This window comes from Schistocerca americana, chromosome 1, assembly GCF_021461395.2.
Source record: "Schistocerca americana isolate TAMUIC-IGC-003095 chromosome 1, iqSchAmer2.1, whole genome shotgun sequence".
NCBI classification, from domain to species: domain Eukaryota; kingdom Metazoa; phylum Arthropoda; class Insecta; order Orthoptera; family Acrididae; genus Schistocerca; species Schistocerca americana.
This window is the reverse complement of record NC_060119.1, coordinates 1061582445-1061604086: the sequence shown is the minus strand read 5'-3', so window position 1 is coordinate 1061604086 and position 21642 is coordinate 1061582445. Positions and strand designations below refer to the sequence as shown.

The 21642-nt window shown below is 42.3% G+C and overlaps 1 pseudogene; it reads left to right on the top strand.

The window, feature by feature from the left end:
- Positions 1-1520: 1520 nt before the first annotated feature.
- LOC124596313 lies at positions 1521-20927 on the top strand (annotated as a pseudogene).
- Positions 20928-21642: the final 715 nt, after the last annotated feature.

Here is a 21642-nt window from a genome sequence, read left to right as displayed (position 1 = left end):
TGAAACTTTTGTTTCTGGTGAGCAGAACTGAATGCGGCTAATTGCCTTTTCCCTTAGACATTCTTTTAAATCATAAGATCTCGCATTTTTGAATATAATATTCAGGTTGGGGGAAACGCGCAAGTTCCATGTACGTAACGAAAAAATACAAACCAAAATACTGAGAGAGAATGTTCCAAATTTTGAAGAAAATCTTGCTAGGATGGACGAAGAAGGAAATGGACAGGAAATGGATGTAGGCGGTTTATTTTATGCCTCTTCTAATTGTGATCCTTCCTTTTCTTCTGAAAAAGCATCCCATGTGTCTTCCTCTGATAAACAATATTCTGTTGCACGTGCTGACTTTTACTGACAAGGTGACCAAGCAAATAACAGTACTTCGGTTCATTTCACTTACGAAGGGAAAATGGATTTTATTGGGAATCAAAAGAACTAACTAAAGCTGGACTAATATCTCGTGACAGCCTAATGCGGGGAATACTGGATATAACAAATGGTTGAAATGGCTCTGAGCACTATGGGACTCAACTGCTGAGGTCATTAGTCCCCTAGAACTTAGAACTAGTTAAACCTAACTAATCTAAGGACATCACAAACATCCATGCCCGAGGCAGGATTCGAACCTGCGACCGTAGCGGTCTTGCGGTTCCAGACTGCAGCGCCTTTAACCGCACGGCCACTTCGGCCGGCCTGGATATACGTGACAATGGCTAATAAAATTTAGGTGTTATTCCTAAGACAGAAGAGATTTGGTTTTCAGTCTTTGATGATGAACTTATAGAACTAATTGTGAAATAGACAAACTTCAAGCTGGAACAGTACAGAAACAGGAAGTACATCAGCAAAGTAACTACAAATCTACTGATATGTATGAAATAAAAGATGATGTGTAGTCTTTCTCCTTACCAGAACAACAGGAACACTGCAATAAGTGTGTGAATTATGGTATAACTAAATGCCTGGAATGTTCAAGAAAAATGTGTTTTGAGTATTTACTAAATTAGCTAAATGAAAATATTATGAATTTTGAGCTTATCACTGAGATTAATTTTTTCTTAACACAGTTAATTTTTGTAGAGCTCTGATACACGTTGTTTTATTCATGAATGTAATACATATTGAATCCTTGATCCAGCCGCTGTGGCCGAGCGCTTCTAGGCGCTTCAGTCCGGAACAGCGCTGCTGCTACGGTTTCAGTTTCGGATCCTGCCTCGGGCATGAATGTGTGTGTGATAGCCTTAGGTTAGTTAGGTTTAAGTACTCGTAGTTCTAAGTCTAGGGGACTGATGACCTCAGATCTTAAGTCCCATAGTGCTTAGAGCCATTTGAACCATTTGGAATCCTTGCTTGTTGGGATATTTACTAAGTTACTGTTCAGTTTGTTCATTGTACTAATGTATTAACGTACCTCTTTGTCAGAAAGCAACGTTTACCTTTTTTTAAAAAAAAAAAGGAAAAGGTGTCTGTCAGAACGTATTTCCTGTTAAGTAATAAACGTTTTTCTTCCTATTGAGGGCTTTATGCCCTCAACTGCTTGTGCTGCCACCTGTGACTACAATAAGTGTCCACTACTAGCTACTCAAACCCCTGATCGGAGGGTAAGTTGTAAGTGGACTAGCCGGCTCATATTCGATATACTTCCTTTTATATACACTGCAACGAATTTCTTGAAAACAGCTTCTCTCTGGGCAGAGTGTGGTGTTGTAATGGTAGCCTGTGCATACCTATTACAGTTTCCTGCCACAGAATGTACCTTTGTCGCAGAAAACTACCCCTCAGAAACTTCCTGGCAGATCCAAACTGTGTGGTGAACCGAGACTCGAACTCGGGACCTTTGCCTTACGCAGGCAAGTGATTTACTGGCTGTGGTGACGGGTCGTAAGTCGTGCTGGGGTGGCTCAATTGGTAGAGCACTTGCCGACGAAAGGCAAACGTCCCGACTTGGAGTCTCGGTCTGGCACACAGTTTTGATCTACCAGGAAGTTTCATATCAGCGCACACTCCACTGCAAAGTGAAAATCTCATTCTACCCCTCAGAAGCCTACTGAACTCTATATTGTCGTGGCGTAGGGTGGCGTCCCCCACTCCATTTTCTTCCCGGTCAACGCCCTGCACTAGCTCGCAACCCCAGAGTGCCCAGTGCGTACTTTCACAGTTTCACCACCCCTGAGGGGTACGGCAACTGTCTAGCAGGCATGAGGCGAGGATATTGTAGTCTTACAGTAACTCCAGCACCGCCTTTTCTTTGTAAACCTGGCTTTTCCGTTTACCTTTCTTGCGGGCCACTGCTCGTTAGCGAACTTGCAGCCAGCCTGAACTCAGAGCAGGCAGGAACTATTCCTGGCCAAAAAGTAATGCATGCAGATATGCTGCTTAATGTACACCAGCCTTACCCAATCTCGTAATGAAATGCATCGTGATCACCCTTCCTTGAGGACATACTGACTTGTTAATAATTGCTTAGAACAAAATAGTGCAAGTAAAGCCCGAGAAGGGAATGGAGGCTGTCTGAAAGAATAGATAAACATATAAAAACAGGAAGAACGTAAATACACAAGGGTACACAAACACATAGTGGGATAACACAAGGAAAGGACAGGGTTTGTTTTACTGCAGTATTTTGCAAACAAAGCTTTCTTTACTTCTCGGAGATCTCCCTTCATTCTTCATTATTTCCAAAAAGTCCTATCTATACCTGCTTTCGGCTTCACTGTCATTTCTCAGTTTACTTTGGAGCCTAGTATTACGTTTTTCACACGCCATTATTGTCACAATATTTCACATGATAACACAGAAAAGCACAATTTGAAGAGCAAAATAAGATAACATAGCAACGGAAATAATGTCTACTTAATTGCAAGCACAGCTGCGAAATACTTGGTGCAAATCTACATGCATGTCACAACTGTTTTACTGTACAACAATGAAAAACTACAATTACAAAGGAATTTCTCTCTATGATTACGCGCTAGCAATAAACAATTACACAAACTACAAGAAAAAATCAGAAGATTCCAGGTTCGAATCCTGGCAGGGTCGCCACATGAAACGTCCCCTTTGATAAATTATACAAGACTGTGCTAAAACTGACACACAATATTTTTAGCACCACGTTCAAACTCACTTGAATCTTTATAACCTGCCATAGCAGCAGCAATAACTGATCTAACAACTGCACAAGACACTTGTTGTCTGATATAGGCGTCGCCGGCCTCAGCGCCGTATTCTGCCTGTTTGCATGTCTCTGTATTTGAGCACGCATGCTTATACCAGTGTCTTTGGCACTTCAGTGCATGAATGTGGCATGAACGGTCCGCATTCCGTCCTAGACGGACCATTCAGTATGGGCCATCTGCCATGTATGGCGGTACGCGGTGGCGTGGGCTCGGCACACCACTGTCTAGACCTTGGAGCCGCCACTTCTCACTCATATAGTCCTCAGTTGGCATCACAAATTTGTGTGTACACCTCCCTAGTCTTCCCCCCGAGGAAAACTCCCTGACAGCGCATGTCATAAGACATAAGACTAGCAACCGGGGGACACACTGGTCACTGTGCGTCACAGGCAAACCAAGAACGTAACGGAGGAGTGTCATAAACTGAAACACCTCTTACAGTAACACCTTATTAGGACGTATTTCGCTTGTTATGTTCAGTATTACGTTCAACTATCGTTTCCATGCTAAAGGAAAATCTGTTACAACCTATCCGTTTTCTTAGTCAAAGTGCAGGATATATAAAACTGCAGAACCAGGAAAGTCTGGTATCTCGCTTCTACGAACAAACTACAAAATGGTTCAAATGGCTCTAAGCACTATGGGACGTAACATCAGAGGTCATCAGTCCCCTAGACTTAGAACTAAGTAAACCTAGCTCAACCTAAGGACATCATCCACATCCATGCCCGAGGCAGGATTCGAGCCTGCGACCGGAGCAGCAGCGTGGTTCCGGACTGAAGCGCCTAGAACCACTCGGCCACAGCGGCAGGCAAACAAACTACAAATGTTTGTGTATATCATATTCACGGCTATCCTTGCTATATGCAGACAAGTGCAGAGATTTCCACACACACTGTATACTTTACCGTCTCATCAACGTATACAGTCCCTGACAATTCTCCTCGGTCTTAACGCTTTTGTCTGAACAACACAGCAGAAACACTCGTTCTCAGCAGAGTAAACACCTTTCTGTCACACTTGTTCGTTCAGTCGTCCTTTTGAGTCCATTTCAGTAGCAGGACCCCGACTTTAAAATAACCTTCTTCACTGTATAAGAGAACGGAATAAGATCTCCAGCTTAAAAGGACAACTAATGATATATCTACTAAAACAACAAATATATGTACCTCTGTTGTGTACGCGTTCCTCACCCCATCACAACCAAGTAACCTTCTTTCCCACCAGATGCTCCTCATTTCTCAAAGCCCTAGCTATTGCATCCTAATTGAATTTCCCTTCTTCAGAACTAGATACGTCATAAAATCGATTTTTTGTACTTCCGTAAATACATTTTGTGCCATGTGTTGTCACTTTTCATATAATTATTATTAACAGTGGTAGGAGCATCGCTAGCATTATCGTTATGAGCTGTTAGTCACCACTGTTATTCCAAACGGCGTTAGATGCATCTTATTTCAACCATTTTAAATCTGTTACCATAATTTTATACAACATATCACATTATAATTATTACCATTCTGTAAGAAACTGTGATACAAAAACTACAGTGTGTGTAAAACTTTGGTCTGATAACAGAGGTCCTAAAGCCCCCCCCCCCCCTCATTTGGTCGGGTTCAATAAATGGGTAAATTACAAATGTTGGGTTTTAAGAGAGAAAACAGAATTAAAAGCAGACAGTTTGTCAGCGAAAGAATTTTTGTTGAAAAGTAGCTAGAAAATGATTTTGTTAAAAATCTACAATATCATGAAAACTGCTAGTTTAAACCACTCACGGCCATTTCCAGGTATGTCAGAGTTCAAATTATAAAGCGTCTCCTCAGAAATATGATGCAACTCAACAAACGGTTTTGTTACTCTACACATATACTAGAATCACTAGTCAGTTTATGTGGCTACTATACGTCCTTCAGAGGCTACGTTGTAACATGAATGCACGTACATTTGACCATTGCTATGAAGCATGTAAGGAAAGGAGGAAGCGCTCTTTTCACAACAACTGCAAGAACCGCCATACTGCAAGGGAGCCATGACGCCACTTAATTACTTCTGTCACTTCCAAGTCGTCTTTCTCGCGTTTCACAGGCTATAAATAAAACTCGTAATAAAACGTAGCTGACGGCTTCTTTCCGGCAAACAAGTAGTCACGTGTGGCTCGCAACGGCTGCAAAAATACGAGATGCACGGCCTCACTGCGTTTGTATTCCTGCGTTCTGGACCACACCACAGCAACTAGTTCCATCGTGTAAATATTTATTCACGCAAAATACCACACTATATACTGAAAATTAAAACTAATAAATTTATAAGGACTTAATCAACGTACTGATGTTCGTAGAAACGTATTAGAATGGTACTTTTTCTAATTACAAAACACTGCGAAAGCTATAGTGAATGTTTTCTGTGAGCGGAATGCATGTGACAACATGCGCTACCTAATATGTTTCGAAAAGCCACACATACTACCAGAATTCTTCCGGAGCTTATACCTCGGATTCTGTTGGTGACAGATAGGAAGAGTCCACTGTTTTGGACAGCCTTTGGGCTAGGGGCCATTTTTATGCCCAACGGAAGGATCCTCATAGTGTCGGTACGTTACAGTACAAGGTCAAAGTAAGAATATTACACTCCCTCCTACTTAGGCATATGGAGCAAATCGATGAGCTGTTTTTAAATTTGATGTCGTTTCTTAATGTCTTTAAGGGTCTTATGGAGCCACCGTTAGTTCATGGGCGGTTTTCCAGAAAAACCCCAAAACAGATTTATTTTACCACCTACATCTACATCCATACTCCGCAAGCCACCTGACGGTGTGCGGCGGAGGGTACATTGAGTATCTCTATCGGTTCTCCCTTCTATTCCAGTCTCGTATTGTTCGTGGATAGAAAGATTGTCGGTATGCCTCTGTGTGGGATCTAATCTCACTGATTTTATCCTCATGGTCTCTTCGCGAGATATACGTAGGGGGCGAGCAACGTACTGCTTGACTCCTCGGTGAAGGTATGTTCTGGAAACTTCAACAAAAACCCGTACCGAACTACTGAGCGTCTCTCTTGCAGAGTCTTCCTCTGGAGTTTATCTATCATCTCCGTAACGCTTTCGCGATTACTTAATGATCCTGTAACGAAGCGCGCTGCTCTCCGTTGGATCTTGTCTATCTCTTCTATCCACCCTATCTGGTACTGATCCCACACTTGTGAGCAGTATTCAAGCAGTGGGCGAACAAGTGTACTGTAACCTACTTCCTTTGTTTTTGGACTGCATTTCCTTAGGATTCTTCCAATGAATTTCAGTTTGGCATCTGCTTTACCGACGATTAATTTTATATGGTCATTCCATTTTAAATCACTCCTAATGCCTACTCCCAGATAATTTATGGAATTAACTGCTTCCAGTTGCTGACCTGCTATACTGTAGCTAAATGATAGAGGGTCTTTCTTCCTATGTATTCACAGCACATTACACTTGTCTACATTGAGATTCAATTGCCATTCCTTGCACCATGCGTTAATTCGTTGGAAATCCCCCTGCATTTCAGTACAATTTTCCATTGTTACAATCTCTCGATATACTATAGCATCATCCGCAAAAAGCCTCAGTGAATTTTCGATGTTATCCACAAGGTCATTTATATATATTGTGAATAGCAATGGTCCTACGACACTGCCCTTCAGCACACCTGAAATCACTCTCACTTCGGAAGACTTCTCTCCATTGAAAATGACATGCTGCATTCTGTTATCTAGGAATTCTTCAGTCCAATCACACAACTGGTCTGACAGCCCATATTCTCTTACTTTGTTCATTAAACGACTGTGCGGAACTATATCAAACGTTTTGCGTAAGTCAAGAGACACGGCATCGTACCAAACCGAGCCAGGTATACCAAGACGCCTTTGCGCAACAAGTGGCTGAAATTTTAACGATATTTTATTAAGATCTGGAACAGTCTTGAACATTTTCTTTATATATATCCCTTTCCGAAATTGAGAGGTTCACAGTTGTCTCACATATACACTTAAAATACGCATTTAAAATTCGGCATAAGGCGAAATCAAAATAATAAATATCCGCAGATAAGTGCTGAAATTTTAAAGTTCTCCAGGCATTTATGTAGAAACTTCATCTTTCCATTTCGAAAAATCTTCATTCGTTATCAAGAAAAGAACCTGGTTTTTCGTTACGAGAACCGAGGGGTTGATTCCAAAAAGGTTTTGCGTAGCAAATAGGTGTAATTTTTAAGATATACTGCTAAGATTCAGATTTCGAGGAAGCAGAAAATTTTCTTGATATCTTTGTTTCCCGGATACAGAAGTTCACAGTTACCCTACCTGTAAGTGTAAAATATCCATTGAAAAATCCGGTGCGAGGCGAAAACGTGGTTTATAAAATGAAGTAGCACGGAAAAATATGCTGTAAAATGTTTCCGTTATCATGAGAAGGGTACTGGGAACCCCATGATGTCCTACTGAAGCACATGAAGAATTTTTGTGCCACTAAAATCTGGTCTGAGGAGTAAAATTAGTTATACGTTATTTCAATTTTACATAAGTGAACTATCAAACTATCATAATTTTCCTGATTCATGAAGTTCCCTTGCACATGAGTCACATGCCCTTCTGTGGCTTCTACTGGAGCAAAAAAAAAAAAAAAAAAAAGGTCTTGACATGCGAGTGTATAGCTTTTTAATGCTGTAGAGAAGCAGACAGAGGCATTGGGAAACAGACGAAAAAGTAATAAATTCCCGACGACAGTAGACAATGGATGTGGCACAGAACTAGCGAAGGAGACAATGCAAGTCCGAGAGAAAGAGAGGGCGGGTGGCTGACAGTGACAGAACAGTTCTAGGAAAATAGAAGGAGGCAGAGCAGGTGGTAGAGGAATGAAGAGACGGGGAAAGTGGAAGTGTGTGAGAGGTAGTGATAATGAGAACCAGAGTCCATGAAACTGACAATGAGGAAAGGATAGATAGTGACAGTGAGAAGGGGCAGCAGCGATGGGAAGGAATAAAAGACTGTAGCAGTAATAAAAGCAAAAGGGAAACAATGACAATAAGAGGTGAGTAGTGGTGGGACACAACGAAGGACACTGCGGCTGTGAGAGTGGACAGAGTGATAGTTGGAAAGACTTTAGGAGATAATGACACAGAGTTGGGCTGAAAGAGTGACTGAGAATGCGCAAGTAGGAGTGGGTGGAGCGATTTTCAGGGATAGACTATTGGGTGAGAGCGAGTTGCAGTTAGTGGAGCTCGTAGGAGTGAGAGGTGAGTTACATGCTGAAACAGAGCGCGAATATGTTAGCATGTCAAAATTTTTGGGAATGTTTTTAAAGGTGCTGAGGCAGACAGAATGAGGCAGCTGGTACTCCACTTTTCAGACCCTTTTAAACAGGAGCATATTCGACTTTTCTGTGCTCCGATAGAAGTACTTTCCGATAGTCTTTAACAAGTACACCATTCAATATCGACGCTCTTGTAGATGAGACGAGAGTCGTAACGTATCGTGGTGGACATACAGCAACACACGAAATCCCAGATAATATTTTTAACAGAATTACTAAGGTTCTTTTCTCAAAATGGTTCCTATCCTAATTTCATATTGAGTAAAGTGTTTATAGCACTGAATTCACGCTTGGTTGGGGCCGGGGTTCGAAATCCATTCCTGTAATTCAGGTTTAGATTTTCCTATACTTTCCGTAAATCGATTAAGGCGAATGTCCGTCTCGAAAGGATAATTATGAATTCCTTAGTCACCCTTCCCCATTCCGAGCTTCTGCCTCATGACATCGCCGTCAATGAGACGATGTACCCATTCTCTCTCCCTTCCTTGCCAATTTCGTACAGAGATTATCACAAAACAGTAGCATAGACTAGACTGGATCGAGTACATAATCACTCAGAAGGCTAAACAAATCTGAGGGAATTGTAGGCAAAACGTTTATCGACTGTGAACAAGTACTACGTACTCGAGAATTCAGACATGTCCACATCCACAAATTTCTGAGTAACATATCTAAAATCTTAAACAGTATTGTGGACAGGGTCTTTGAGCACTGATGTGATGAACCCAGCCGCGACTCGAGTTATAGCATGTCAACTACTGTCCTTCTCTGACATCAGGTCGTATTCCATGAATCCTTCTAGATTTAGCAAGTTCTTAACTGAAAACAGTAATGTCCACAGGGCATCTCGACCACTCCCAACGCATAAGAAGCCAAACAGCGTCTGAGCCAGTGTTTTATTTTACTTCTTAAGCGTTTTCGAGCTTTCTTATGTCATTCAGTAATAATCAAAAACTAGAAAAATGGAATACGATAGTACAAAGGCAGTCATAAAGTGACATCAGAATACATATAGTGGCTGTACACAAAACTAAAATAAAATAACATGAAGCAGATCGCACCGAAGTACAGCGAAGCTCAGGTCGTGAGTTGTCAAATACACTCCTCGAAATTGAAATAAGAACACCGTGAATTCATTGTCCCAGGAAGGGGAAACTTTATTGACACATTCCTGGGGTCAGATACATCACATGATCACACTGACAGAACCACAGGCACATAGACACAGGCAACAGAGCATGCACAATGTCGGCACTAGTACAGTGTATATCCACCTTTCGCAGCAATGCAGGCTGCTATTCTCCCATGGAGACGATCGTAGAGATGCTGGATGTAGTCCTGTGGAACGGCTTGCCATGCCATTTCCACCTGGCGCCTCAGTTGGACCAGCGTTCGTGCTGGACGTGCAGACCGCGTGAGACGACGCTTCATCCAGTCCCAAACATGCTCACTGGGGGACAGATCCGGAGATCTTGCTGGCCAGGGTAGTTGACTTACACCTTCTAGAGCACGTTGGGTGGCACACGATACATGCGGACGTGCATTGTCCTGTTGGAACAGCAAGTTCCCTTGCCGGTCCAGGAATGGTAGAACGATGGGTTCGATGACGGTTTGGATGTACCGTGCACTATTCAGTGTCCCCTCGACGATCACCAGTGGTGTACGGCCAGTGTAGGAGATCGCTCCCCACACCATGATGCCGGGTGTTGGCCCTGTGTGCCTCGGTCGTATGCAGTCCTGATTGTGGCGTTCACCTGCACGGCGCCAAACACGCATACGACCATCATTGGCACCAAGGCAGAAGCGACTCTCATCGCTGAAGACGACACGTCTCCATTCGTCCCTCCATTCACGCCTGTCGCGACACCACTGGAGGCGGGCTGCACGATGTTGGGGCGTGAGCGGAAGACGGCCTAACGGTGTGCGGGACCGTAGCCCAGCTTCATGGAGACGGTTGCGAATGGTCCTCGCCGATACCCCAGGAGCAACAGTGACCCTAATTTGCTGGGAAGTGGCGGTGCGGTCCCCTACGGCACTGCGTAGGATCCTACGGTCTTGGCGTGCATCCGTGCGTCGCTGCGGTCCGGTCCCAGGTCGACGGGCACGTGCACCTTCCGCCGACCACTGGCGACAACATCGATGTACTGTGGAGACCTCACGCCCCACGTGTTGAGCAATTCGGCGGTACGTCCACCCGGCCTCCCGCATGCCCACTATACGCCCTCGCTCAAAGTCCGTCAACTGCACATACGGTTCACATCCACGCTGTCGCGGCATGCTACCAGTGTTAAAGACTGCGATGGAGCTCCGTATGCCACGGCAAACTGGCTGACACTGACGGCGGCGGTGCACAAATGCTGCGCAGCTAGCGCCATTCGACGGCCAACACCGCGGTTCCTGGTGTGTCCGCAGTGCCGTGCGTGTGATCATTGCTTGTACAGCCATCTCGCAGTGTCCGGAGCAAGTATGGTGGGTCTGACACACCGGTGTCAATGTGTTCTTTTTTCCATTTCCAGGAGTGTATTTACTTAAAACTACTGACGTTTTGGCAGTAAACCTACAATCAAAGCTACACACATATTGTCACTTGGCAGAGAACATTCTTTAACGCCCTCATATAATAAAAGCCACCTTCATAATAAGCTAACAATCTAATGTAAAATCGTAAGCAAAATAAAGATTAAAATTACATATACTAAAAGGATTACAATTACTACATGTTAATTATTGATCAGAAAGATTAAAAATTTTGAAACATATTAAAAGATTTAAAACGTACAAATTTCCAGAAGACCAAATGGAGGGCACCACCTGCAACAATTTGAGCGTCGAGCAAGGTAATGGTGTTTGTGTATGCACGCTATAGCATGCCGCTCCCTCTGACCACCCATCAAATTCACGCTTACGTAATTAGACGTCATGCATTCTGGGTTTAGCCTGGTACATCATCCCATACATTGAAACAAACACTCCGAGAAAATACATTCTGCCAGCTGAAAATCTTGTGTGAATCTTTTCCTTTAGCGTAATGTATTTCAAACTCCCGCAGTTTTGTTGGCTTTGTACAGAATATCCGTGTTCGTATCCAAATCCGAGATTGTATGAGTATCTGATGAGATACGTGTGCCCAGCGCGGTATGCGACTTTCTTACCCGATTAAATAAAAACGTGACCTGAATGGTGTTTGTCTTTCCTTTAATACGAAGGATGTTCCAATACACCATATTATTCCGCACTTTTTTTTTTGTTGAGTCATCAGTCTTCTGACTGCTTTGATGCGGCCGGCCACGAATTCCTCTCTTGTGTCAACCACTTCATCCCAGAGTAGCACTTACAACCTACGTCCTCAATTATTTGCTGGGTGTATTCCAACCTCAGTCTTCCTCTACTGTTTTTGCCTTCTACAGCTCCCTCTAATACCATGGAAGTCGTTCCCTGATGTCTCAACAGATGTCGTATCATATTGACCCTTATCCATTTCAGTGGTTTCCACGTATTCCTTTCCTCTCCGATTCTGCGCAGAACCTCCTCATTCGTCACCTTATCATCCCGTCTAATTTTCATCGTTCACCTGTAACACCACATCTCAAAAGCTTCGATTCTCTTCTGTCCCTGTTTTCCCACAGTCCATGTTCCACTACCATACAATGCCGTGATCCAAGCGTATATTCTCAGAAATTTCTTCCTTGAATTAAGGCCTATGTTTGATACTAGTAGACTTCTCCCCTTCTTGCCAGTTTTCTGCTTTTGATGTCCTCCTCGCTACGTCCGTCATTGGTTATTTTGCTGCCTATGCAGTAGAATTCCTTAACTTCATCTACTTCCTGAACATCATTCCTGCTGTTAAGTTTTTAGATGTTCTCATTTCTGTTACTTCTCATTACTTTCGTCTTTCTTCGATTTACTCTCAGTACAATTCTGTACTCATTAGACTGTTTATTTCGTTCAGCGGATCATGTAACTCCTCTTCACTTTCACACAGGATAGCAATGTCATCAGCAAATCGTATCATTGATATCCTTTCATCTTGAATTTTAATTCCACTCCAGAACCTTTGTTTTGGTTCCATCATTGCTTCTTCGCTGTACAGATTGAGATGTAGGGGCGAAAGACTACATCCCTGTCGTACACCCTTTTTAATCCGAGTGTTTCGTTCTTGGTCGTCCATTCTTATTATTTTCACTTGGCTCTTATACATATTGTATATTACCCTTACCCCTATTTTCCTCAGAATTTCGGATACCTTGCACCATTTTACATTGTCGAACGCTTTTTCTAGGTCGACAAAACCTATGAACCTATCTTGATTTTCCTTTACTCTTGCTTCCATTATCTTTTGGTTACAAAACACTATTTTTCAACAGAATCTCCATTAAATGCGACGACCTTACGCCACCTTCTTGAGAGGGCCTGTATGCCAACATGGTACACTCTACAGGTCGACGTCGGAGCCAACATTTTGCTACATCAGAAACCTTCCCATCATCCCTGTGGAGTGCATCCTTCATTGGGCCAAAGAGATGGAAGACGGAAGAGGAGAGATCCAGTCTGTGGGGTAGATGAAGGTGAACAGTCCGATGAAGTCTTGTGAGCTTCTCTCAGTGTCCAGACTTCTGCGAGGCCTTGCGTTGCCATGGAGAGCGAGAGGTTCGTTTGTATTTTTGTGGTGATGACCACACCAAAGTCGTTTCTTCAGTTTCAAGAGAAACACTACAGACTTAATTGTTGGCACCATTAGGGAGGACATCACCGGTGACGATGTTCGATAAAAAAAAGTGTCACAATCACCCTCATAAACCGCAAGCAATTCCGCACAGATTGTTCTTCGTTGCTCTTTATGGCCTCTTGTGATGCGGCAAGAAATCCAACGGGCATACATCTCTGAGTCCACAACTAGTGGACGAGTGTCAACAGTGCCAACAGAGACGTCCAGTTGTGCAACGAAGTGTTCGGTTATCATCCATCAGTCACCGCACGTTCCAGCATTGTTTGAGGCATAGCTCTGTGACTGGAGATCGGACACGTTTGCACAATCTTCTTGCAGTTATGACACACACACACACACACACACACACACACACACACACACACACACACACACACACACACACCTCGTCCAACGACTCACCGTGCTTTTGTTCACTGCCAGGCCTTCGTAGACATTCTGCAAGCGCCTACGAATATCTGCGATGCTCTGGGGTTCTCCGCCAAAAAAAGCTCAATAATAGCTCTCTGCTTGGAACTCACTTCCTTTACAGTCGCCATTTTGGAAGCTACTTATAGCACCGCCACATATCGGAACATCATGAAACTATAGCGGCTGAAGCGGTAATATTCCCCGATGTCCCACAAAAAGTTTAGCATTTTTTTAAACTAAATTGGCCCAAAAAATATGTGGCATTACTTACTGACCCCCGCCCCCCCCCCCTCACCTAGTAACTTCGTCCTACTCACTTTATCACTCGTTTAGTTTCCAGAGTTACAGGTTGCCTTTGTCCAGGATTCTGGAACCTCTCATTTCATAACACGCTACAGGAAACTTCATTATCATGTCGATTCATACAACACCGCGCAATTACATAAACGACTGCCGTTCGTACAGCAGTAGGCAGCAAAGAGAATTTTGCTGTTTTTACCCGGTAACAGAAGCCAGCCATTTCTGTTAGCTGACGGGCTATGCTGGTTATCGATAACCGACAGGAAACGCAATTGGTCGCTGCATGTTCTCCGACCCTTGCACTTTGCTTGTGCGCACTGGATCCATGCATCCTCTCCCATCCGACTCTCCCTCCTTCACACTGGTACGTACACTGTCCAATGTCACACAGGCTCTGCACCCGAAAGGCAGATTCACCTAGCCCGGAGGACAAGGGCTCATTTCCGAGTCAATGCAATTTACAGGCATAGCGCAAGTCAAAAGCACAGTAACTGCATTTGGCCGTGATTAGGTCTGTACAGCTCCACCGCTGCCGTTCCTGTTCGACGTTCTGCCTCGGGCCCACAGGTCTCTCTCTCCCTCTCTCTCTCTCTCTCACTCTCTCACACTGCGTGTGTGTGTGTAATCCACTGGCAATTGGTGATGCGCTCACTTTTCGCATTTAGTCGAACTCAGAACTTGAGATACTTCCAACGACGTAATTAACGTAACTAAAACATGATTAGTGATATCATCAAAGCTCTTTGCAGACTAACACAAATCGCCGGAAACGAAATACTGATCGGAACTATATCATTCGTCTAGAAATACGAGGAAATCAAAGATCATTACAGAAGTCTGCTAAAACGTCATTATTCCCTGTCTTAAATTCTAAAAAATAATAAAAAAATCGCACTAGCGGGGTCCATTAACGACAGAGTTGACAGTATTTTGAACATGGCTGCCCTTCAGCAACAGTTACAGAATAGCAGGTGAGAAAGACAGCCAATCAGTTGCAACAAATGATGGTTTTCAGTTAACCCTAACCACTAATGTTTTGCACATCAAACTGCCTTTTCCTGCTACTAGTTACTTTATTTATCTCATACGCGTTTCGCCTTCTCCTATTCTAAGGCATCATCAGTGGGATTTATAAAGATACAGTTTTGTTAGTTATAGAGTATCAAACAGTCCACTTCGCGATGTTTTGTAAAAAAAGTAATTACTTACGATTTGCTGATCTGCGTTTCCTCACATCTGCTCTGGAGGTCGTACTACAACTTTTATCACTGCCATATAATCACATCTTTGTGTTCTCGCCTACCACACACTGTACTTCATTAGGTTGGCAAGAAATAGGTAAACATACCAAAGAAGATGAAACATGTAATGGAGTCGCAATATTTACGCTGTGAAAAGCAGTGTACGACGAAATAGTTGTATCGAGTGACAAAAGAACAATAGTCCACCACAAAAAAGAGTGTGAAACATGGTAAACATTGTGTGGAAGAAGAGAACACAAAGATGTGATCATATGGCAGTGATAAATGTGGTAGTGCGACCTCCAGACGAGATGTGAGGAAACGCAGATCAGCAAATCGTAAGTAATTACGTTTTTTACAAAAAATCGCGAAGTGAACTGTTTGATAATCTATAACTAACAAAACTGTACCTTTATAAATCCCACTGATGATGCCTTAGAACAAGAGAGGGCGAAACGCGTATGGGATAAATAAAGTAACTAGCAGCAGGAAAACGTAGTTTTATTTACAAAACAAGTTTTTATACGCTTGCTGCGGAAGATGGCCACACAAACAAACTTGTTTAACCCTAACCATGGTTTCAACGGATATAAACTCTTCTTCTTCTGAAAGAGAAGAGAGAAATTTTACGTTAACAGACAGTCAGTTAACGAAGTGATTTAACACTCCCACATGAACTCTGTCGGCAACAATTTGTACATCCTTTTGTAAAAGTTAAAGCCCCTAAAATGAAGGGCTTGTCACATCACTAAAAGCACTCACAGAAATTGCCACACAATTTTAAGAGCTCTGTACAGATCGTTTCAAATACATTTCATGCGGATATGTTAGATAGCTTCACTAACTGACCATTTGTTGATGTGAAATTTGTCTCTTGTTCTTCTGGAGAAGACGGGTTTGTATCTGTTGAAACCATGGTTAAGGTTAATCGAAAACCAACAGCGTTAGCAATGTTTAGTGTAGCTCAACTGTCGGAGCTTACCAATGAAAAAGGATATTTAGAAATTTGCTGAACAATGTAACGTGCAGTGAGCCGAACGACACAAACTTATTTTTTCTGCTGCAAGTTCATTCATATGATAAATTTTTATTCAGAAAAATAGTTCACGAAGGCTGACAGGGAAAATAATATCAACGACTTGTTTTGAACGCAAATATAAGCAGATACAACGAAAAATGAGAAAGAATATCCAGTGAAGAGGACGAAGGGCAAAATAGGAGTATCTGAGGAACGGTATTAACCAATTTTTACACCGGAACAGACTGTATTAAGGATAGTTGCACTTCGATAGGAGAATTCTTTTACTGATATGATTGCTACATTGGTAAGGATGAATCCATTGTTACGTGTCTAGTTCCTGTGCTTAGGCTATTACCACAATGGAATTTAGAAGACAAGCAGAAGCTACTGCATCGCAGGTGTCGAGTAAACGAAATAATAGAGATTTCAGGAGTATACGAAGCTTGGAGAGGCTAAATGATTCAGCGCTCTAATAATGAATAACAAAAGGTGGGAAATAGAAAGAAAAGGGTTCAACGTCCCGTTGACGATCAAGTCATTGCAGGCGTATTAGAAGCTCGAGGGGAAAAGAAATCGGTTATGTCGTTTCCATAGGAACGAGACGGTATTTGCCTTAAGTTATTTAGGGAAACTAAATAAAACATAAATCTGTTTCGACGGACTGCTGATTTGAAGCAAGGCTTAAGTCACGGTCGCTTTCGTCGCTTTTTGACAGTCGGGGTCGAAGAATGCGATGTGCTATAAAATAACATTCGCAAAAATGCGGCAACATTCTTCCACTGCAACAAACCATTTTTCTTGTCTCACTTTTCATTCCCTCTCCGAGAAAAGAGAGCGGGCGCATGTAAAACTTGGTTCTTTTGAGCCTTGCGAAAGATGGCACTGGGGCAGGGGGATCCCATTTAGGCTATGAACACAAACGAGACTTTACAGTCTGTCACAGAAACAAACGAAATGCCTCCTGCGCTTTCAGAATGCTACAATAATTTGCCTCAGAACCAAACAATAGAGGCTGAAAACACAACTTCAGGTTTCAACAGGCCGTAACAATATGTGACTGGAAAGATATGCCGCTTTCCCTCCCAGATAGTGGATAACGCTGGGTCTTCACTTACTCCTGTCAAGTGCACACGGCTGTGTTTGTACATTTTAAGAAGAGGTGGATAAATGTGTTTTCAGGAAGTAAGGGAAACGCAGTGCTAAGTCCAGTGAAACTAAAAATGGACGCACAATAGAAACAAAATCTGATACTAAAATAGGCATTGCTAATAAGCAGTTAGTTCGAAAGTGGAAAGTATTGTATAAGTGGTAGAAAGTGTAGTATTCTGCATAAATTCCGCTATTTTTGCGTAGTTTGTGCGAGAACACGAAAGAGAAAACTGTATGGCGTCTCATCAGGAAAGCTGTAGCATTAATTAACATTCACAACAAACTCGAGAACTTAGCAGTTTAAAACAGTTTTTTAATGCTAAAAGCAAAGCAAAATACGATTATTATATCATTCTATATGTAAAAGCAGTGCAGAAGTGGAAAATGTACACACACTACTTAACACTATGTTCGCTAACAGGTTGCGCTGAGAGAGATACACATTCGCGTTTTGTAGGAATTTTGGATAGGCAGAACACTAATATGAGCAAATGCCGCTCAGTTACTAGTGATGGTGCACAGTCATATTGACAGTTTGCTGTAGTTTAGATATGATACGTAATGTGTGAATACACATGTGTAAGGGTTAATTTTAAAAAAAAAGAAATTTCATTAGCAGATTACTGTTAGCTTTACTATAATATATATGTATTTCACTTTTAAAACCATCATTGATAGTATAGCTTACAAAATTTTCTATTAGCAGAATTTTGCAAAGACTTTTTATATTTTAAACAAACGTAAAATTTTCTACTTTAAACACTGATTTGAACCCATCTCTTCCATATACAAACCCAGTACCTTAAAAAGTAACCCACCTCACTCGGTGTGAATGGAGTATGACTGAAAGACTGATAATTTTCCGCCATGCTTTGAATAGTGATTTGAGAAGTATCTACAGAAATGACACAAGAAACAGAGTAGCAGGCATAGACACACAATAAAGTATACAAATTTACAAAGTATCACAAGGAAAGAATATCGCTGTTGTTCAGAAATCAGCATGAACTATAAAGACATATTCTTCTTCTCCTGCCACAGCTCCACACTTCTGGCAATCTATTACTTTCTTCTCAAAGAAATTATTCTGTTTCTCCAAAGATATGTGCCCGACGAAGTTGATTGATTTTTCTGACAAATATGTCTTCAAACAGCCAACTCCAGTGAACCTTTGATAAGATCACCGTTCACACCCATCATTGCTAGAGAAAGTACCATTGTTAAAAGTTATTGTTGTATCTGAACACCATCCCCAACTACGTTACCTATATCCATTACTATGCGCTTCTGAAACTCTAAACACCTTGCTTCAGAATGAGGCATATGAAGTCACAATGCAGACCCACATCTCTTGAAACAAGTTCTACAACTGTCTACATGCGTCTGTATGAGCCCTAGTTTCTCTTATCTTCGTGGTTCTTACGCAAAATGTTCTTTGGAAGCAGTAGAATCGTTCTACAGTCAGCTTCAAATGCTGGTTCTCTAAATTTTCTCAGTAGTGTTTCGTGAAAAGAGCGTCATCTTCTCTCCAGGGATCCCGTTTTGGGTTCACAAAGCATCTCCACATTACTTGTGTATTGATGTAATCTACCAGTTACAAATCTAGCAGCAGTCCTCTGAATTGCTAAGACATCTTCCTTTAATCTGACCAAGCAGTGATCCCAAACATGCAAACAGTACTCAAGAAAGGATCACACTAGTTTTCTATGCATATCTTCTTTACACATGAGATACACTTTCCTAAAAGTTATGCTCAGAGAGATTATGTTCCTATTGGTGCATTTAATTTTAAACCAACTTCCGAATGAGCTGAAGACTTGAAATTTTGTAGAATGCACAGAACTGGATTACAATGCAATATTAACTCGCTTTATTGTCGGTCTATTTGGTAGGGGTGGCTGTATAGGTGAAAAAGGTTGATAGCGTCTGGTATCTAGGCTGCCCTGAACAACTGGTGTGTTGTGTGGATAGTATGATAATGTGTTTTAAGAAGAACGTGTGCAGACAGGCACAACAGAACACAGATGGGGGGAGAACGAGATGAATAGTGAGAGATGAGATGAGATGAAATGGTACAGGGGGAGGAGGAGAGGGGCTGGGAGATGTGGGAGAGGACGAAATTTACAGAGAGAGGGAGAGGAGTCAGTGCACAGAAAGAGGATTAGGAAGAGGGGGGAGAAGCAGAGAGTCAAAGAGAGGAGGAGATGGGGAGAGAGCAGGATAACGAAGAGACGGACAGAGAGAAGGGTGAGGAGAAGACGGAGGAGGGGGAGTAGGAGATGGACACAGAGAGAGGAAGAGACCAATTGAAAAACGTATTATATTAAGAAATCTTTTTATTGAAACAATTATTTATATTTACCAACTGGAGAGAAAGTGATAACTTGGTAAGTCTGGCATGGTATTCTGGTGTAGATCAGGGAAAGCGTAATCGTTGTTACGATGTCTTTGCAAGCGGTTAATGACACAGAAATGTTTCACCCTAATGTGATTTCAAGTGGTAGGTGTAGAAATACAATCTTGAATTGGACTATAATTTATGGTACAATAGACCAAAAGAAAACGGATTTGGCGATGAGTATCTGATTTCAAAGTACAAGAAGTCCTCCAAAAAGATTGATATTCAGCTGGAACCGTTACTGAGGTGGAAGGCAAGGAGACTTGCTATTTTCCCAATTCAGCACCATGATATCTGGACTGTATACAAAAAAGCAGAAGCGTCGTTCTTGAACGGCAGAAGTGGATTTATCGAAGGTATTGTTTCACTGGCAGCAGCTTAAACCTGAAGACAACAACTTTATTTCCCGCGTTCTTGCTCTTTTGTTCCAAGTGATGGCATTTTTTAACGATACCCTAGTTGAAAGGTTTAGTCATGAAGAGAAATTAACCAAAATAAGACGTTTCTGTCGTTTCCAAACTGCTGAGAAATGTGCATTTGCCATGTATAGTCTTCTCACTGATGCACACGTAGGGCTGTGTTGAAGAAGGGTTTCTTTTCAGTGCAACTGAAGCTCTGCTAAGTGTGAAAAACAAGGCCGATTGAGGACTCAGATGGACTGCTGATGCGATTGGCACATTTGTGGAGAGTGTAACTGCACATGCTGCTGTGGAAGCCTTATTCTTTTCTGGTAGTTTTGCAGCTATATGTCGGCTTAAGAAGAGGGGTTTGATGCCATTTAACAAGGAACTTATTTCTAGAGATAAGGGTCTTCACTGCGACTTCACACGTCGTGTTGTTCAGGAGCCCACAGAAGCGGAGTGATTTGTATTATTAGAGATGAAGTACAGAGAGCACAGACATTTTTAACAGAGGCTCTGCCTGAAGCAATGATAGGCATTAATTGCGATCGTATGAAAATGTATACTGAATTTGTTGCTGATAGACTTCTTGTGGATTTGGGCTATTCAAAGGAATATTTGTCAGAAAACAAATTTGACTTCACAGAACACGTTTCCTTGGAGTGCAAGACTCATTTCTGAAAGAAAAAAGCAGGAGAGGATCAGAAGTGTGGCGGTTATGATAAGCAAGGAAAAATGCGTTTACACTTGACGCTGATTTCTGAACAACAGTGATATTCTTTCCTTGTGCTCCTTTGGTACTTCGTAAATTTATATATTTATTGTGATTAGTATCTTTCTATATGAAATGCTAGTTATGAAAATTTTCATAAATTACGAATAGTAGAGAAAATTGGGATCGGGCGTACGTCTTTTCCGGCCTTTTTTTCATGTCCTGTGCCATGACATTGGGTAAAGAGGAGCATTGCTTCGCGTTTTGCTGTTTTCCGCGGTAACTGCACTTTCATGCCGGCAACCACACAACCAGCTTCGCCGAGCCCCGCGCGGAGAGGCGACAGTGGAGGTCATTAGCGAAGTGGCGCCCACTCGCTCAACTCTCTGCACGTCCCCATCAATCGCCATCGCCCTAATCAAAGGTCCATTCAGGGCCGCCCCTGTCATCACGGGTGGACGCAGGTGCGGTAACCACAGCTATCATTATGCACCGACCGGGAGTCATTGTCAGTGCGCAACTTTGATTTGGCGGCAAGCAGACTCCATTTGCGGAGTTGGCCTATGACATTTGTTCCCTAAGTAACCTGTCAGGAAGTAGAGTACGCGTTTTTGAACTAAATAATCACTTTCTGTTCTGCGGTACATGATATACATTCACCAGCATGACGGCGTACCAGATACTGAATGCATAAAACAAATTTTGAAGATTTAACATGTGCTCCATATTTGTAAAAATTTGTTTTATCTAGTATCATTATAAGACTT